Source organism: Anopheles funestus, chromosome 2RL, assembly GCF_943734845.2.
Source record: "Anopheles funestus chromosome 2RL, idAnoFuneDA-416_04, whole genome shotgun sequence".
NCBI lineage: Eukaryota > Metazoa > Arthropoda > Insecta > Diptera > Culicidae > Anopheles > Anopheles funestus.
The window spans coordinates 8017563-8034608 of NC_064598.1; the positions used below are offsets into that span (position 1 = coordinate 8017563).

The window sequence follows — 17046 nt, forward strand, 5'->3', positions numbered from 1 at the left end:
CTGTACAGTGATAAACTTTTACTATTACAGTGACTTTAAGAGAATACTCTTAAACAAAGAGATGTTGAAAGTTAGGAATCCTTACAACATGTCCTTCGTAACAGTTTTTTCCCTACAATTCTATTATAATCACTGGTGGCTAGTAGCTTATCCTTCAGTATCAGTTTTACAATGATAAACAAACCTAAAAATACTGTTCTTACGACGTCGAAAAGCAATACTCCACGACGATTTACTCCTCTTCTTCTTCTTGGCTTAACGACCTTACAGGTCACGCCGGCCATTTCTGGCTTACTAGACTTATTTTACCACGTAGCCGGATAGTCAGTCCTTGCTACGGGGGGACGGTCCGGATGGGATTTGAACCCGGTCCGGCCGTGTGGACTGGCGCCGTTTATCACATGCACCACCGAGCCGCCCCGATTTACTCCTCTTCTAGAGCATGAAATTGAGGGACATTTTGTACTAAATATTGTACAATTTTCCAACTTTGTAACATATTTCAACAGCGATTAAGTGTGCTACTGCAATTTGATTTGAGACTAAATGTTTAGCACTCTACTGTAAAGCCACCATTACTCAATCCATGTAGTGTAGGACCCGATATTCCTCTTGTCGAATCCAAACACATCGTAAACCTTCGACCGGAACGGGGGCTCGCCATTCAAACGACGTGTTACAATGCTGCAGGCATCTCAAATTCGCAACCTGTCAACCAGCGTATACCGGAGCCTGGGAACGATTCCGAATCGGTACGGGTCATACATTTGTTCCGTTGTCAACGGTATCATCCCGAGGGCGGCATCGTATAAATATAGCGTGTCCTTCTCATTTTACCAAACCAACACTAACACCCTTCGACGTGCTGCCTAAAAACGGGAGGAGCAGAAGTTTTGCTGCCAGCAAAAGCCGAAGCTTTGGACGGAGAAGACGAACTCGGGTTGCACTTTGGGATGAAGTTTGATCCATGGCGCAAAACCAGAATCAACGAATGACCTGTAGCGTGTGTAGGGCTGAGGTTCATCGAGCGGTTATTGGGGAGTTGTATACGTGCACGGTATGAGGAGCAGTTTCGCGTGAGTGACGATACAATGCGACAGCTTCCGGCGGTTCTCCGTATTGCCGGTATTTTGCCGCTTTTCCGATAGTATCACGAGGAAACGACTAGCAGCAGAGGCAGCAACGGCAGGAGGAGCAGTAGCAGGAGTAGTAGTACTATTGTGCTCAGCTGTCCCGTACCTACGATGCGATGGCCTACGGTGGGCATCATCAAAGGCAAAGGTGCCAAGTTCATCGAAGCAAAGCATCGTTCAGCCTTGTAATTCTCAGTTTACTCGACTGGTTGCGCTCGAGGAAGGAAAAAAGGGCAGCACAGCACACACACACACACGTAGACGACGATGCGTATATGGGCTTAGTGTATGGGCGTTGTGCGAGTCCGGTACCAAATCGATAAAAGGACCCTTCCGTTCTGCAATGTTTGGTTTGGACGTGCACATGACAAAACGAAGATTTACAGCTCAATAACGTCCGAGACCCTTTGGGTCGTATCTTATGTTCCGATTCCCATACAGCAGGATATCAGTGGAGGTGGGAGAGAGAAAGAGAGACGTGCCCGTGACACACAACCGCTCTTGGATCTATCAGGGAGGATATTCTTGATGGTCCCTTTTCTGGATCTTGTGATTGTGTTTACAAATCTTCACAGCAATTCATTGCTGGCCTCCGGTTTGCCGACAGGAAGTCGTCGGCCCGTTGATCAAACGAATCGTTGCTTTGGATCCGATGGAAAATATATCACTTTCCTCGCAACACTGGAAACCAATTGGATTGATTAAAGCACTTTTCGATTGATAGGAGATAAGATATGCGTATTCATTGCATATCAACCATAGGGAATCAATAACAATCGTTTGAGGGAAAATTAAGAAAAGAAATAAACAATTTGTTTAGAACTTTATGAATAATTCACCAAGGTGAGAATTTTTTAATATCGTTTGGCATTAAAGACAATCAATTGTTAAAAGTCAAGGAAATATTCCGTATATTAATTATTTTTTGCCATGACACTCCCCTATACTACAACAAGAAGACATTATTGACTTGGTAAGGAGTGACGAAAATCAATCAATCTTTTCTTATGATTTTCTTCAATACTTGAAGAATAAGCGGACCGAACGTATATAAGCCGAGTCACAAAAGCAAAAACGAAGGAAAGGAAACGTAAAAATGATTATCTAACTTCTCAGGTACGTTCGGAATGTCGCCTGAAGTGCCACTTTCCTTCATAATTTACTTTCCTCAACTGATTACGGTAATCATCGGGAAAACACATGCATTCCCCGCATCCACATCGTTCAATTTGCCACCCCCCAACAGTGAAAGCAATTTAACTAACGTCTGTTCGCTTTCGGATCCTTCAGCCGGTGTTTGGTGTTGTGGAAGGGTGGGTTATTCTTTTGCAAATCCCGTAGAGTAAGAGTAAAAGAAACGATCCAATTCAATTGGAGCACTCTCGAAGGAAGGGCAAAATTATTTGCATATCTACGAAGGTTAGGGGTAGTTCTTCCTTGAGGGCAGGCAGGGAACACATCACACGGCCTATCATTAGAAGGTTCAGTGATCCACAAGCTTACCATTGTACCATCTCTTTGGGGCGAAGAAGTGAAACAGAGTTCTGATGGTTGCAAAATGCAAAAAATTGCTCTCAAAACACAATCACCAGAGGAATGAAAAAGAACGCAAGGGAATTTTTCAAAGGATATGGGGATTTGCACAAAAAAAAAACAATATCTAACTCGCCCCATTCCAAAAACAAGGAGACAAACGGTCCTCCCCAAAAAAGGAAAGCATTCTACAGAAAAGCCACACCACAAAGCCGGATGCGAGAGAGCAAGGTTTTACGATCTGCAGGGCTGTTACAGAAGTCTCGATTTAAAAACCGCGAAATCCGCGCCAAGCCACTTGAAATCCGCGCCAGATTTTCAAAACCGCGCCAATACGAAAGTAACTCATTGAACTTATTGAATCAAGGTATTGACAATGAAAAAAACGTACTCAGTAATATAGAACGAAACCAATAGTCTTATTTTTATTTTAGGTTAGAACATTTGTAACAAAATATAGTAAATTAACCCTATACGCTTTTCAAATGAATAACAGATTTATGCGCTTATGGGGCAAAAAAATGTACGTCTAAATTTTGTATTCCTAAAGAGATCTATTCTGCTAAGTTCTATTCTATTCTATTCTGATCAGGTTTCTGGAAACCAATAATTTTATTCTGATCAAATTTACGAATTTTTAAATCGGGTTGGTTGGGCAAAGTTTATGAGGTTGAAAAGATAGACAATGTTTTTGAAACCAAACATTTGGGTTTAGACAGTGGATTAAAGAAAGTCGAAGAGATAATTTTGCCCAATTGCTTAGCAATGTAACATACTTGCTTGATAATAACACGATAATAATAACGAATTTTACTACCTCGTTTCATACATGAGCCCTTCCAAAATTTTTTTGATAAACAAAATGTTGGTGGTAGTTCATCATTACGTATTACTATATCATATGCTATTCTATTCTGCTAATAAACACAATTTTTGGTGGAAGTTCATCATTACGTATTAAGCTAAACTAAGTTATTCGATCATCAGTGCCTGGCACTACCAATATGCTAGAAATTCATGAAATCTGATTCAGTAGCTTATGTTGTCAAAAAATGCGTAAGAAAAAATAATTACAAAATTACTACACTCTATAACCATAGAATTCAAAAAAACATGCATTCAAAACGCCCGATAATTAAAAATGTATAAAAAAACGGATTAGAATTGTATTACTTATCTTTCTTTAGCTCACCTAGTTTTTTCTGCGCATCTGCCTCTTCACTCAGTAATTTTTCGTGTTGTTCCACCATGATTTTTAAGCAGGCTACTTGAGGGTTGTCATTTTTAAGCTTTTTCAACTGAGTTGTTATAATACTCGTTAACTCCTCTCTTGCTTCTCGTTTCATTTTTACAACATTCTTCTGTTCGTCAAGTTCTTTTTTTTTGCTGCTCAATCGTAGATCTTCATTCTTCTTTTCTTGTTTTTCTTTTTCTATTTTTTCGTAGTGCGTCTGCCTAGCTATCTTTGCTTTTAACAACAATTCCTTTGGTGGAATAAACTTTTCAAGATCGTTGTTGAAAAATTGCATTCCATTAATAATGTTTTTTCGATGGTTGAATAGTTCTTCCGACATGCATGAACTTTTTTCTGTCATAACCATTTTGGAAGACGAGAAGCGTCGTTCAGCCTCCGCATTGGAGTGGGAAATGGTGATAATAATTTGGAACAGCTTCTTCAGTTCCACGAAATCGTGCAGCCGAAAAAGAACAGCATAAAACTCCAAGTCATTATTATATGTTGGAAGCGAAAGCTTTAAATTTTTTAGGACCACAATTTCATCAAAAACGCGAATTTTATCGAGTTTAAAATCGACTTTTTCAGCTAATTTCATAATTGTTTCCTCTGATTTTGTCGAAAAAATCTTGGAAGGGCTCATGTATGAAACGAGATAGTAAAATTCGTGGGGAATGTTGTTATCAAGCAAGTATGTTACTAGTTTTACTACAAACTTTTTCATACCTTCTTTAAGAGTGATGATAACCTGTTCATTTGTCTCAGTCATTGCTAAGCAACTGGGCAAAATAATCTCTTCGACTTTCTTGAATCCACTGTCTAAACCCAAATGTTTGGTTTCAAAAACATTGTCAATCTTTTCAACCTCATAAACTTTGCCCAACCAACCCGACATAAAAGCTTTTATATATTCGTAAATTTTAAACAGAACAAAATCATTGGTTTCGAGAAACTTGATCAATTTTTCAGCATCAGTGCACACCTCAATAACAAATCTAATGATTGACCTGATACCTTTAATCGACAGTACTCTAACAATGACGTCTTCATGATAACTAAGTTTTTTTCTTCCGGAGTGTGTCAATTTGGCCTTCAGTTCGAAAAGTTCGTCAATGTTATGAAGCAGGACCTGTGCTGCATTGCCTAACATTACCCAACGAGTTTCAACAAATTTTACAAATTTTTTTGGTTTTTTTTTACAATTTTTTTTAAATTCTTCCCATCTGGATGGCACATCAAAATAGTAATAAACTACCTTTGCCAACTCAGACACCTCAATCCCAAATTCTTTCAATGCATATTTCACAGCATTGTGTATTATGTGGGCTGGGCATGATCCTGTATCTACTAGCTGGAATCCTCTTTCACGCATCAGCTTGCTGTTAATTTTTCGCTCAAGGCTTTGGTTTACTTTTGGCCCATCCTTGCTTATCATGACAAGGAGTTCTAAAGGGAGTTTTGCAGCTTCCAGCCCTTCGAGAATTTTCCCCAGAAGAATTTCAGCTGTTGCTTTGCCAAGAAAAGCGGAATCCAAATGGAAGAACATGAGTTTCGTCAAATGGCTTGAAAAATATTTAACCGTCACTTCCATTTCCTTGAGTCTGTTGTTTCCTTCGGTCTCGTCGAACAACAGTGAATAGTATTCCCCCCGAACATCCTTCAAAAAAAGGTCCCTGAAGAATGGTCCGATTGCGTAATTGACCATATCGGTCATTTTCTGCCGATACAAACTGAATCCCTTCAAATCATTAGGCGCTATCGCGCGTAGCACCTTGGTATCCTTTTCAGCTGAGTTGAACGATGCGTTCTTCATTACTGTGTGTATGATCCAAGTAACCTCTTTTTCGAGAATGCCTCCGTCCATGAGGTGAAGACGCAAACTCACTGGAAATTTTGACGTGCATGGTTGGGGTTCCCCTTGTAAAGAAACTACGGCGTCGTTTGCTCCAGCCGAAGCACGAGCACTTTCCTAAAAATATATGCACATAAAACAGTAAATTGAGTTTTGAGTTTGATGCTTCCTGCATTGTCAAACATACCTGATCCAAAGGTACCAATCGTAGTTGACTTGTGCTCTTATGCGATTTGGCAAGGTTAGTATGTTTTGCGGTTTTAGCATGATCATTGAGTGCAGTTATTCCTCGGTTCTCGAAAGTTATTTTCTTTCGATTGCAAATTTTACAATATACCTCTCCGGACTTCAACGAACGATCATCGTAAACAATATACGATTCGTATTTTGACCCATTGGGATCTTGTTTCTGGAGCCAACTAATCTCGAATCGTGTCTTTCCTACAAAGCATAAACTTCTATCAATATATACTAAAAATACCAAGTTTTTTCCTTACCCATGTTTTTGTGGATACTTGGGTACAATCACAAAAGAATGTGTAACTAAAATTCGAGTATTTGCTTTTTCAAAATCGCGTCAAAACGTTTTCGTCACCATGCACCAGAGCACAAAATGATATGACAAACAGACAGAATAGTTTGACATTTGATGCATAATCCCGCCAAAATAAGTTCATGTATGCTGTGTACTATAAAACAGTGATGTCAAACTCTATTTGGCTTCTAATGGGTCAGTTGCAAATAAAATGAGTAGTCGGAAGGAATTAGAACTCAACAGTTGTTTGGACTACACTAACACGCTTTTGATTTCCTCTTGAAGTTTAAGAAGAATACACACACGACGAATATAAATTATTCCTTAAATTTCTAAGTTATACCTCAATCAAAATCGGAAAGTCGAAAATAATCGAAGTTCTCGTTATTCTTTAGCGAGCGGGATGTTTGACATGTCTGCCCTAAAAGTACCCGTAGAGACGGCCCGGTGATGTATGTGATAAACGGCGCTGGTCTAACGACTGTCTATTCTGCTATGTAATAAAATAAGTCTTGATGCGGTCTAGTTATTCTTAAGAAGTAAAACAAACTAGAACCGAGTACATGTACCCGATTAAAAAAGAAACAATTTGGGTTTTTTTTCTAACGTAAATTCGTTTCATCCTGTTTCTTTCTCCGTATGAATGAAAAGTTTCAATCCACACACTCAAATAAAAATCCGCCCGCTTTCTCGCTCCGTTCGTTTGAAATCACATGTGCCAGAGTGAGAAGTTGGTCTGTTTTGTTGTATGATGCACTCAACCATATTGAAAACTTTCAGCGCGAGACTTGTTTGTGACTGGCAAAGATGAAAATAGGTGTTCAAAACATGTAATCACTTTTTTGCATTGTATGTCCTACAAACAAAATAAGTATGCTTTCTCATTACGTTCATTACATTCAGAATTGTTAAAATGAGCAATTTTTCGATTTTGATTGTGAGGAAATTTGCTCTGAAGTAAAAATAATGAAAATTTTAGACGTTATTTTTTACATTTACGCAAAATCCGCGCCGATGAAGAGTAAAAACGCGCGAAATCCGCGCGAAACGCAAAATCCGCGCGAAACGCAAAATACGCGCCAGCTGTAACAGCCCTGGATCTGTTTACGAATGCATAAATTACGGCGCAGACAAAGAATGTTCCGTCGTCAGTACAGTATTCGCATACACGCACCCCAAAAACAGATCACTGTGGCAACATTTGTCCGCCAGTTTAAAGAAGGAAGGAAGGTCAGCAGCCGAAAAATAAAACCCCCCCCCCCCCCCCCCAAACACTGGAGGTTTATTGTTATAACAATTTATATTTCTTTTTAAACGGGAAAACACACCCGTAAACAAATTTGTGTCAAGCTGCGCGTCTAGGCTTTTAAAGTTTTATGAGTCCTCCATGTTCAAATTGGATCAAACTGGCGATCATCTTCTCAGTGTAAACATTGTTTGCTGTCCTGGTATGGTTCATCATATTGAAACCTACAAGCAGAATTTATTAAATTTGTTTATTCTCCCCCCCCGGGTGCAGATTGTTCTGCCCTTCCCTACTCTCGTCGCTCATTCCAGCCATTTGATGATGTTCGATTAAACGAAAGTAAAAACGTGCAAAATGTATATTTATTAATCGCTTTTTTGTACCCTTCATCTCATAACACCCATCCTTCCCCCTTAAAACGGAAAGTGACTTGATCAAACATTTATAATACGATTTTATTTACACTTCATTATCGATGGACACCATCGCCGCCGCTTCCACATCGGATGGACACGGAAGGGAAAGCAGAGCACGCGCTTTGTGTCGTAATTTACATATTGATCTCGTGAAAATTGCCCATCCATTTCCTATCGAGCGTTCCGAACCGCGAATGGAAGGACATTTCGTTCCAAACCGTTTGTGGTTCAGCTGGCACGATGTTGGCCACAACAAATTTTGTTAATAATTTTCAAACGATCTGTCGGTGGTTGCTACTGTGAACAGCGTGACTAACGTGACTAAACGTTGTGCCGAAGGATGAAATAGAGCCAAACAGTGTGAGAAGGATGAACATTTTCAAATTAATTTATTTTCAGTATTTTCCTCTACCTGTGACGCTTTCCGCAGCCATGTGTTTCGTACGAATATTGTTTAATTGAAAATGTTCAAAAACCTTTCCCATCAAATGCGGGAGGATATAAGCAAAGTATCCGGGTGACTTTGGTTGGTGGTTCTAATTTCCCACGCGCCAAGCTTTCCTTCCCGCAAGAAACGGGAAAAGTGCGCCCATTAAAGTATAGCTAAAGCTGGTGCTGCGAGTGGCCCCCCGGAGGGCTAGGCAATTAAAATTTAGCAAACAAAAACCGTGCACGGATTCGTGGATTCCATCGCCGGATGACTGTATCCGGTAAACCCATTGAGCTTCCGCATGGAAAACGATGATCAACCATCTCTTCGATCGTATGACGTGTTGGAGGAGGATGAGGAGTCGATGAGCGCGCGAGGAATGGAAAGCTGTTGGCAAATTGAATAAAACGTTGGGAAATTTGGTGGCTTTCCATCGACATTACCACATTCCCAAAAAGGAACGATGATTCGACATCCTCTCGAACTCGCACCGTTCAGTGAAGCAAAACACTGGTGTGCCGAATCCGACAGGCATTCTTCATTATACTTAACGGGGGCAGATGCGATAGCAAATGAGGTTTCGACAGGGCAATGCATCGGATGCACTTTCCATGGCGCGCTCCTAGACGTGGTTCTTGGCAAACGTGTGTCTGCTATTCGTAAAGTGAATGACTTTATACTACACTGTCACCGAGGGGGGCACTAACACTAAACCGACGAACATCACCCCCAACGAAACCCAGAGCGTTCTGATGTTCGATTTTCGAGAAAATTTGTGGAATATCCCAGGCTTGATGAAAGGTGCATAATTTACAGCAGTTTACGAGGACATAACTTTCGGTACGTATGGATGAGGGACAAAAACACACACACAACTGTGGGGCACACGGATAGGAGTTTTCACGCAAATAAAACTAAAACCCCAATGATGGGCCAGCTCGCGTACACGTTTATCGTTTTGCATAAACAGTGAACTCATCAAAATTGCATTCCATTTTCGAGAACTATCATTTTAGTGGTGCTCACAGATGAATAAACTACTACTACATGTTGCCCTTTCATTGCACTGCATGTTTGAGGTGGATGGAAACTGATGGACGGTGTCCTTTTTTCATTTTGTTTCGATAAAATTTCAACACCATGTGTAGGTTGACGTTACAAACTGCTGCAAAGAGGTTTCTATCATCGAAACTCAAATAAGGTTTTATATTAAGGGAAAGTAGACATGTGTAAATCATTCATTCAACGATTAATTAAGAAATAAAAATATAGCGACAAACAACAAGAGAAACTTTTCGACCAAAAGCAAGACTTCCATTTTGGTATTATTCGCTTTGTCTTTTTTTCCAATACAAGATTAATCACTTAAAGCACAAATAACTGCCAGTAACCTTCAGTAACATTTTTGAAACCAATTTTAAAACGATCTAATGATCAATTAGAATCGCTTTGTAAAAATTCTTTCAATAGTGCAAATTTCTTTTCATCAACTCTTCGCATCAATTTCGAAAATTGCCCATCAACATGCAAACAAATTAGGCATTCAAATTACTTCTTTTTAGCCCAAGGGAATTGGTTTAATAACTAAACTTTCATCGTAATCGATGACGAGCTAGGGTCAATTCTTCTTATTCATCTTACAGCCGGTTCCGGTACCTTGAATACGGGCAACACTACAAAAGCATTTCCCAACTGGAAGCACAAATCACACCATCCATCAAATGAGGGGGATGGTAGAATGAAAGCGAATTTCCATAGTCCTTAAGCACCAACGAAGCTAATAACAACAATATCAGTGATGATCGAAATAATTGTACAAGCCTCCTGGTACGCAGGATCCTGCCTTTGCTCTGCAGACAAGACGTTACCAACCACCAAAAGGAACAATCTGGAGAGCAACCTTTCGTGATAGCCACAAATTTTCCACAACTGCGACAACAAAGACGAGAAACCAAGGTAACGCCTTCGCGTACGACTTGTTTATCGCACCCTCTCGAATGGGGAGGAGAAATTAAATGGGCTTTCATTCAATTAGCAGCATCCCTCTGGCATTATTCGCACCATTTCCGGCAGCGAAATTGGACGCACCAAGTGTTGTTTGCGCAAAGGATACACTAGATGTCGCCAGTAAGCACACATTCAAAACCTTTGATACAGTGCACTATGTGGGGATGATGGTTTTTCCGAGGTAGCTAACTTGTGTATTTCCTACTCCATTATTCACCATTCACCAGAGCAGCTACAACGCGAATCCTTCGCCCGATAGTTTACCCAGTTTCGGTTTGCAATAGCAAATGAACCATTTACTGGTTATACATACAACATGGAGTGTTAACTACGTGCACGAAAACAGCAGTTCAATTTCCGGTACATTTCACACTTTCCCTCGAAAGGTGTTGGGAAGCCACTCGTTCGACGTATAATTAGAAACCACAACTGATCCTACTCGAATGCTATCGATGCTGGATGGCAGTAACCACACATGTGGATCGTGGAATTTAAGAAAAGCGTGTGAAATCCTTGTACACCATTAACAAGATGCAGCGCTGAAACTACCGCCATTGCTCTGGGAAAGATATTTCAAAGCACCACGAAAAAAGGGAAATTTTAGAGCCAAATTTATGAGCATCCCTTTCCAACAACGACGATGTGCAGCGTTAGAAGGGTGCTCCAAAAACAGCAAATTAAACACCCATCGAGCGAGTGTGTTCCACGTGGGTAACCTGGCTCCGTGCTACTGGTTCGTGGTTCTAGCATGCACGTCCACGTGTATGTGTGTGTGTAGGTTTAGTTCAACCAATTCTTTTCCCTCCAACCGATCGATTGTCGATCGATGGCTTTAGTCCACCACCCTTGGGACAACTAAAACCGCTGGCACGAACACTGCAACGTTGGTGCATGGCGCCGACAAAATCCCTAAAAACGATGAAACCGGCATAAGCTGGGGGAAGGAAAGAAAACACGGATGGTTGGAAAATGGTGTGCCTTTTCCCGTTTATAAAACCGAAGCGAGAAAAGCACCGAATACGTGCTCGAGATTCTTCTCCGTCCTTCCGACACTTGAATTGGAAGTTGGTGGAATTCAAAGAGATCAAAAGCTGCTAAGAAGCTATTGGAAAACTAGTGGAATGGAAAGTGGGAAAATGAATGCATATAGCGTACGTATAGGGCACGAATAGAAGGGAAATATGTTGCAATGAAAGCATTTCTCAGACCAAACAAAAACGGTATAAGAAACATACGAAAGACCATCCGGGCCCTTGCAGAGTAAAAATGTCTTAAAGGTAACGATTTTCTTGCCACTAAAACTGCAGCGATAGGTTGTAAAAGTTGTTATAGAAAAAAAATTTAAATTGCTTACTTAACGCAACAAACAATATTTTAGCACTTTGTGACACGACACAAAACCAGTTTCAAACGGGTCCTACTAAAATACTTAGGAAAAAGCTTTTATGAACTCTCCCTCTCTCCCTCTCTTGTCTCCCTGCAATCCTTTTTCTTTGTTGACTAACTGATTAGATCAGGCCCATCCATTTCCCGTGCAGTTATTGCACCACCCGAGTACGTGTTAAAATGACCGAGTCGTCGCAACAAAACATCGCAGTAGAGAGAGAGAGGAGCAGAAAAAAACACTCGAATAGCAAAAGTCACGCAGCACCGGACACATTCCTTGTTTCCCTTATTTCCTCTTCCCTCTCTCCTATCCAGGCAGTACTTTCATTGGTGTGAAATTACATTCTTCCGAGGTTAAATCAAAGGAAACAACCCCCAGACAGGGGTGTGTACAACGAGACAGCGAGCCTTTACAGCAAGTGTGTACTCACCCCAAAGCTATCCAGCATCAAGAAGTCTTCGTTCGTCTGCTACCGCCGAAGGGGGAGCGCGTCGTTATGATCCGGCAACACCGAGACGCGTTTGTCGGGCAGTCTACTATTGCTTAACCGCGCTTGGAGAAAGCTGCCTGTTTCTGTGTGTTTTTTTACATTATTCCAACCGTTCTGGCTCCTGTGAGTGGATCATTCCTGTTCGCGGCGTCAGCTTTATCCTGTCGAGTTGTTTCGAGTAGTGTGTGTGTGTCGGACTAGCCCCCACCCGTGGAGGAGGTCCTTCCCGTCGTGGAACACTAATCACTGAAGAAAGCGACCACAATGACGGGATGGGAGGAGGAGATGGAACCAGGCATAACATCAGCGACAGCACAAAAATGGTAGCTGCTTGTATACCTTCCTCAGACGTCCACGTGTACATCTCCACATACGACCCCAAGTCACATAGCAAACATTGTGTGCTTCCTTCATGCCAGAGCTTGATTGCTCACCAACATACATTGCGCTCGAATACGTAAACGAGGTCATAGGCCAGAGGACCGTCGTTCGCATCGCTAGTGAACAACCGGTGTGACGTTCTTGGAACATGGTGCACTCTTATTCGTCTGACGTGTCGGAAGATTTGTGCCTTTTCTGCTCATTCTCTCGGTAAATCTCGGTCGGTCGGACCGTGCACCACACAGTCTGCCCTTCAAGATGTTGCACTCTGAAAATAGCACAAACAAAAAAAAAGAAATGAATAAATGAGTTGAAATTAAAATATATTCTAATGAAATTAGCTAACAGAACCGACATGTTTTCTAAGCCCACACAGTGGAGCGACTTTTGCTTGAAGTGTGTTCTTTGTTTAATCCCGCTCTCATAAAGAAGTCCTCTTACCACACTTGGAAGTATCTCCACTTAATGCATCTCTTATTTTCTGTTCTTTTTATTTTAATGTAAAAAAAAAGATTTTTCTGAATGGGATAAACTGTTGTAGAACGTTGCGTGGGCCTAAAGGAAAGTTTTATAACTGGATGCAGAACGGTAAATATGAAAACAAGTACGCCTGCGTTTGTACAAATATATGCATGCGTATAAATCGGCTATACAGAACGTAAAGAAAAAAGCTGTAGCATAACTTTATCCGAAATCAAGACGCACAACAATTCTACGGATATATGCTCTCGCTTGCCAACCCTCCCTCATTCCGATGCATGTTGAACCGCGGTACAACCGAAAAAGGCTTTTTACCCCGCACCTAAAACAGTTATTCCACTTTTAAGAAAAACAAAATGTGATGAAATTAATGCAACTGGAAATCGGGTGGAGAAACAAGCAGAATGGACCCATTTTTTTCCACTCGGAAAAGTTTAACGGTTCAAAAAGTTTTCAACGTGCTTTTTTACCGTATTTTTTTTTTTACTTTCCCCTGGCAGAACGAAGACATTTATGTGTGTGATAAAGCAACGTTGTGTGTCCTGAAAGAAGGCACGGGGTTCACAGTTAGTTGGCAAGCGGAATGAAAAAAAGGGTTTGAATGTTTTAATCAACCGGTCAACTTTTCACTACACTCCGGCTTTGCCGCTCTCGTATACTCTCCATACAGAGGGATCTTGGATTCGTGGGGTATGGGTATGTTTGATAAGTCCGTTTTTTTATACCACGGATCTTCTCGCTACTGTGAACGCATACTGTCGGACTGTACTGACAGTGGAATTTTTGATTTTGGATCCCCTCTGGCAATGAAGGGGAAGGGATTTTCGGTAGGTTCGAGAATTTGTGTTGACTTATAACAATCTGGGTTCTTCATGTCGAAAGATTCCTTTTTTGTATTAGGTGTAATTGTTGAGCAGATTCTCCTTTTCAACTGGAAGCACCAAAAAAAAACGAACGTATTAATTAAGTTTATTTTACGTTCAACAAACATTCCCCATCCGAAGCATATAGTATGCGCCATTTCGCTAAATATCCTACCGCAACGGTTGTTGATGTTTTACGCGAACAAGACAAAAACATATAAATTCCCTAAAATCAACAGCGACCACAACAGCAAGCGAGCATAAATTATGAAACGCTACCAACTGCAAAGTTTCCGCATCGAAACATTCCCACTGGCTGCATGTTTCCTTATCATACTTATTGGTTTAGCGGGTGATGAAATAACTCGCGTAAGACAACGAACTTCCGGTGTCTCCGTCCACCGTCAACAGCCACAGCCATCTGACATCCATCCAACCCCACCCGCGCGATACACGGTATCCCCAACGATGGTGTGGAATGTTTTTGATCCGATAACATTCTTCCACCACTTTCGCGCGGGTAACCCCTGCAACTTTGGAGGAGCGAGTGTTTGTGTCCCCGGACAGGTGACGTGCCGTGATGTGTCGGAAAACTAAGGCCTAGACACTACCATCTTCCATTAGATAATGCACTACGACTTTTGGAAAGGTGGAAAGAGCAAACTTTTTGGAACAATTTGGCACGGAAACAGCGACAACAGGACGAGAGGGTTGTTATTCGCAAGCATTCGGATTGAGTACTGTTTCGTCCGTTCAAGAGTTTATCCTTTTTTTTAATATCCTTCCTTTCGCTCATCGTGACTGTTTTGTTGAAGGGATTGAAATGAGGGCTTTCTAGCATAAACAGGCTCATCACTTTGGAAACGGCCAGGAACCTGCGTGAGAAGAGCGTGGAAAATCAGGTGACTATCTTCCCATTCAGAACGGTTCTACTTCCCAGTTTCGACAAGAAGAAAGTGCCTATAGAAAGACTACGTGGAAAGGTAACGACTTGGCGCTACTCGATAGAAAGTAGAGTTCGCTCCACTTGAATCTATCTTTCGTCTTGGATAACACAGGACTTCTCCTTTTTGGGGAAAGTTTACGATTCTGACACGTGCAGACATACCCCAGCGCTCCATTGTATATCCTTGGAGTTTATCGACAAAATTTGCTGCTTGGTTTTCTTTGCTTTTCTCCATATTTTTTTCAGATCTTCGTTTTAATAATCACATTGTTTACCTGGTAGCTCACAGCTGAAAACCGAAGAAAAGATAAAATAATAAAAAAATATAGCAACACACGGAAGAAGCGTCATTTTGCTTTGCGCCATCTTGGAAAACACTTATCACCAAGGGAGAGCAACCTACAAACTACCCCACAACATGGGCTCGAAGAATACTCGAGTCGCTACACGGTACATGGTGCTAACTAGGGGTGGTGACTTTTGGAGCTAGGACACCCTCCAGGAAACGAATAACCAACAGCCACTTATTACGGCGCGGGTACGACTGTTATCATCATCAACAATGGGGAGGCGCACAATGTTTTATTATTATTTTTTTTAGGAAAACGTCCTCCCCGTTTTGGGGGGCACACCCAGGCTGATGTTGACACGGAACTTGAGACCTATTCATAAAACTTGGAACAATACAGCGCGCATCTGACGTTTAAACGCTAATGATAATAGGACGGTTCGTGGTAAATCGACCACCTTGGGGATCCTTGGGGATCGTGTCCTTTAAAGAGCTGAGTAAGATGAAAGATAAAACGGAGAAATATCTATTTAAGATGAATCTTATTTTGCATTTTCGTACAACCGTCTCGTGGGAACTCAAAAACAAAGACACGCATGCAACCGAGGCGCTTCTCTAAATCATCTCTGCAATATTATTCGACCAAACAAAAGTATGTCTTACGCTGCCTGAGAAGCCAAGATGCACACCAATATTTGGAGACTTTAGTCACCCGAAGGTGTACGTGTGTGCTCAACATCCTAATGCTCACGTGTTTCGAAGCATAAATGTCATCAGCTGGGGCATGGAATTGGTAGTTAAGAAAATACAGTACAAACATCCTTCGTAGAAACTTCAAGGCTCGAGATAAAGCATGATCTAGGAGCGTGCGGGTTAACACAGTCCCTCATTGGCCATTAGACGGTGCCACGGTCTTCTAGGAACGGTCGTGCAATCTTCGGAAAATCCACTAAATGTTGTCGACGGTTTGGCCACGCCGGGTTAGAAAAGTACCCCGGTTTGGATGGTATAACATTACATTACTGCCGGCGCCTACACATCCGATCTCTGGAAATGGTTTCCATCCTTGCATCTTCTACTGTCTTGTAAGGAAAGGGCGAGTGAGTCTCTCAAAGAATTAACGATGGTCACTAATCAGAGGACGGCTTTTCTTAGTACCATCGGTGTAAAGATCACCGTTATGGTTGGGGGAGGCGTTCAAAGCAATCTCCATGTCCAGCCGTAATAGAGCCTTTTCCTTCTATCACGTGTCCTTTTGGAAGAGTGAAGCGAGATGAACCGTTAAACAGCTACGCCAGCAACCGGCACCGTCGTATTAGCTTTTGCCGTAGACTAGAGAAATCTAATTTAAGCCAACAACGTCCAGAAGTACACCAATAGCCGGCGGCCCAAGCTGTCATTGTGTGACTTCGGTCAGCACGCATATTACTTACAGCCGGCTCAAATGTGACGTGGAGAACGAACCTTACAGTGTGTTCAATCAGAATATGTACAACAATTTATTCTTTTTTTAGCGATTTTTCCCCTTATTATAAAGACAATTTACGGGAAGGTTTCTGTTAGGTTTAAAAGAATGTTCAATAGAACTAATAAATGTATAGAACATTGTATAGAAAATGAGTTCTAAAAAAATAAAACATTTATACTGGTTGCGTTTGTCTACCAGGAGGTAACACAATAGAAATTCTGTACACAATCATGTTGTGCACACTGTAGACTTACAGTAGGAAAAGCGTTGAACAAATCTCACCATAATAAAGAATGACCCAAAGGTTCAATGATGCTAGACCGAATTATTACCACCTTGGGCAATATTATCATGAT

The 17046-nt window shown here is 41.3% G+C and overlaps 1 protein-coding gene across 1 annotated transcript in view; it reads right to left on the reverse strand.

The window, feature by feature from the left end:
• The window catches only part of LOC125761434 (heparan-sulfate 6-O-sulfotransferase 1), a 69452-nt gene that overhangs the window by 7888 nt on the left and 44518 nt on the right, over nt 1-17046 (reverse strand). The window contains exon 6 of the mRNA XM_049422558.1: nt 12204-12912. The gene's annotated coding sequence lies outside the window, so the exon portion shown is untranslated. The remainder of the gene's footprint in view (nt 1-12203; nt 12913-17046) is intronic.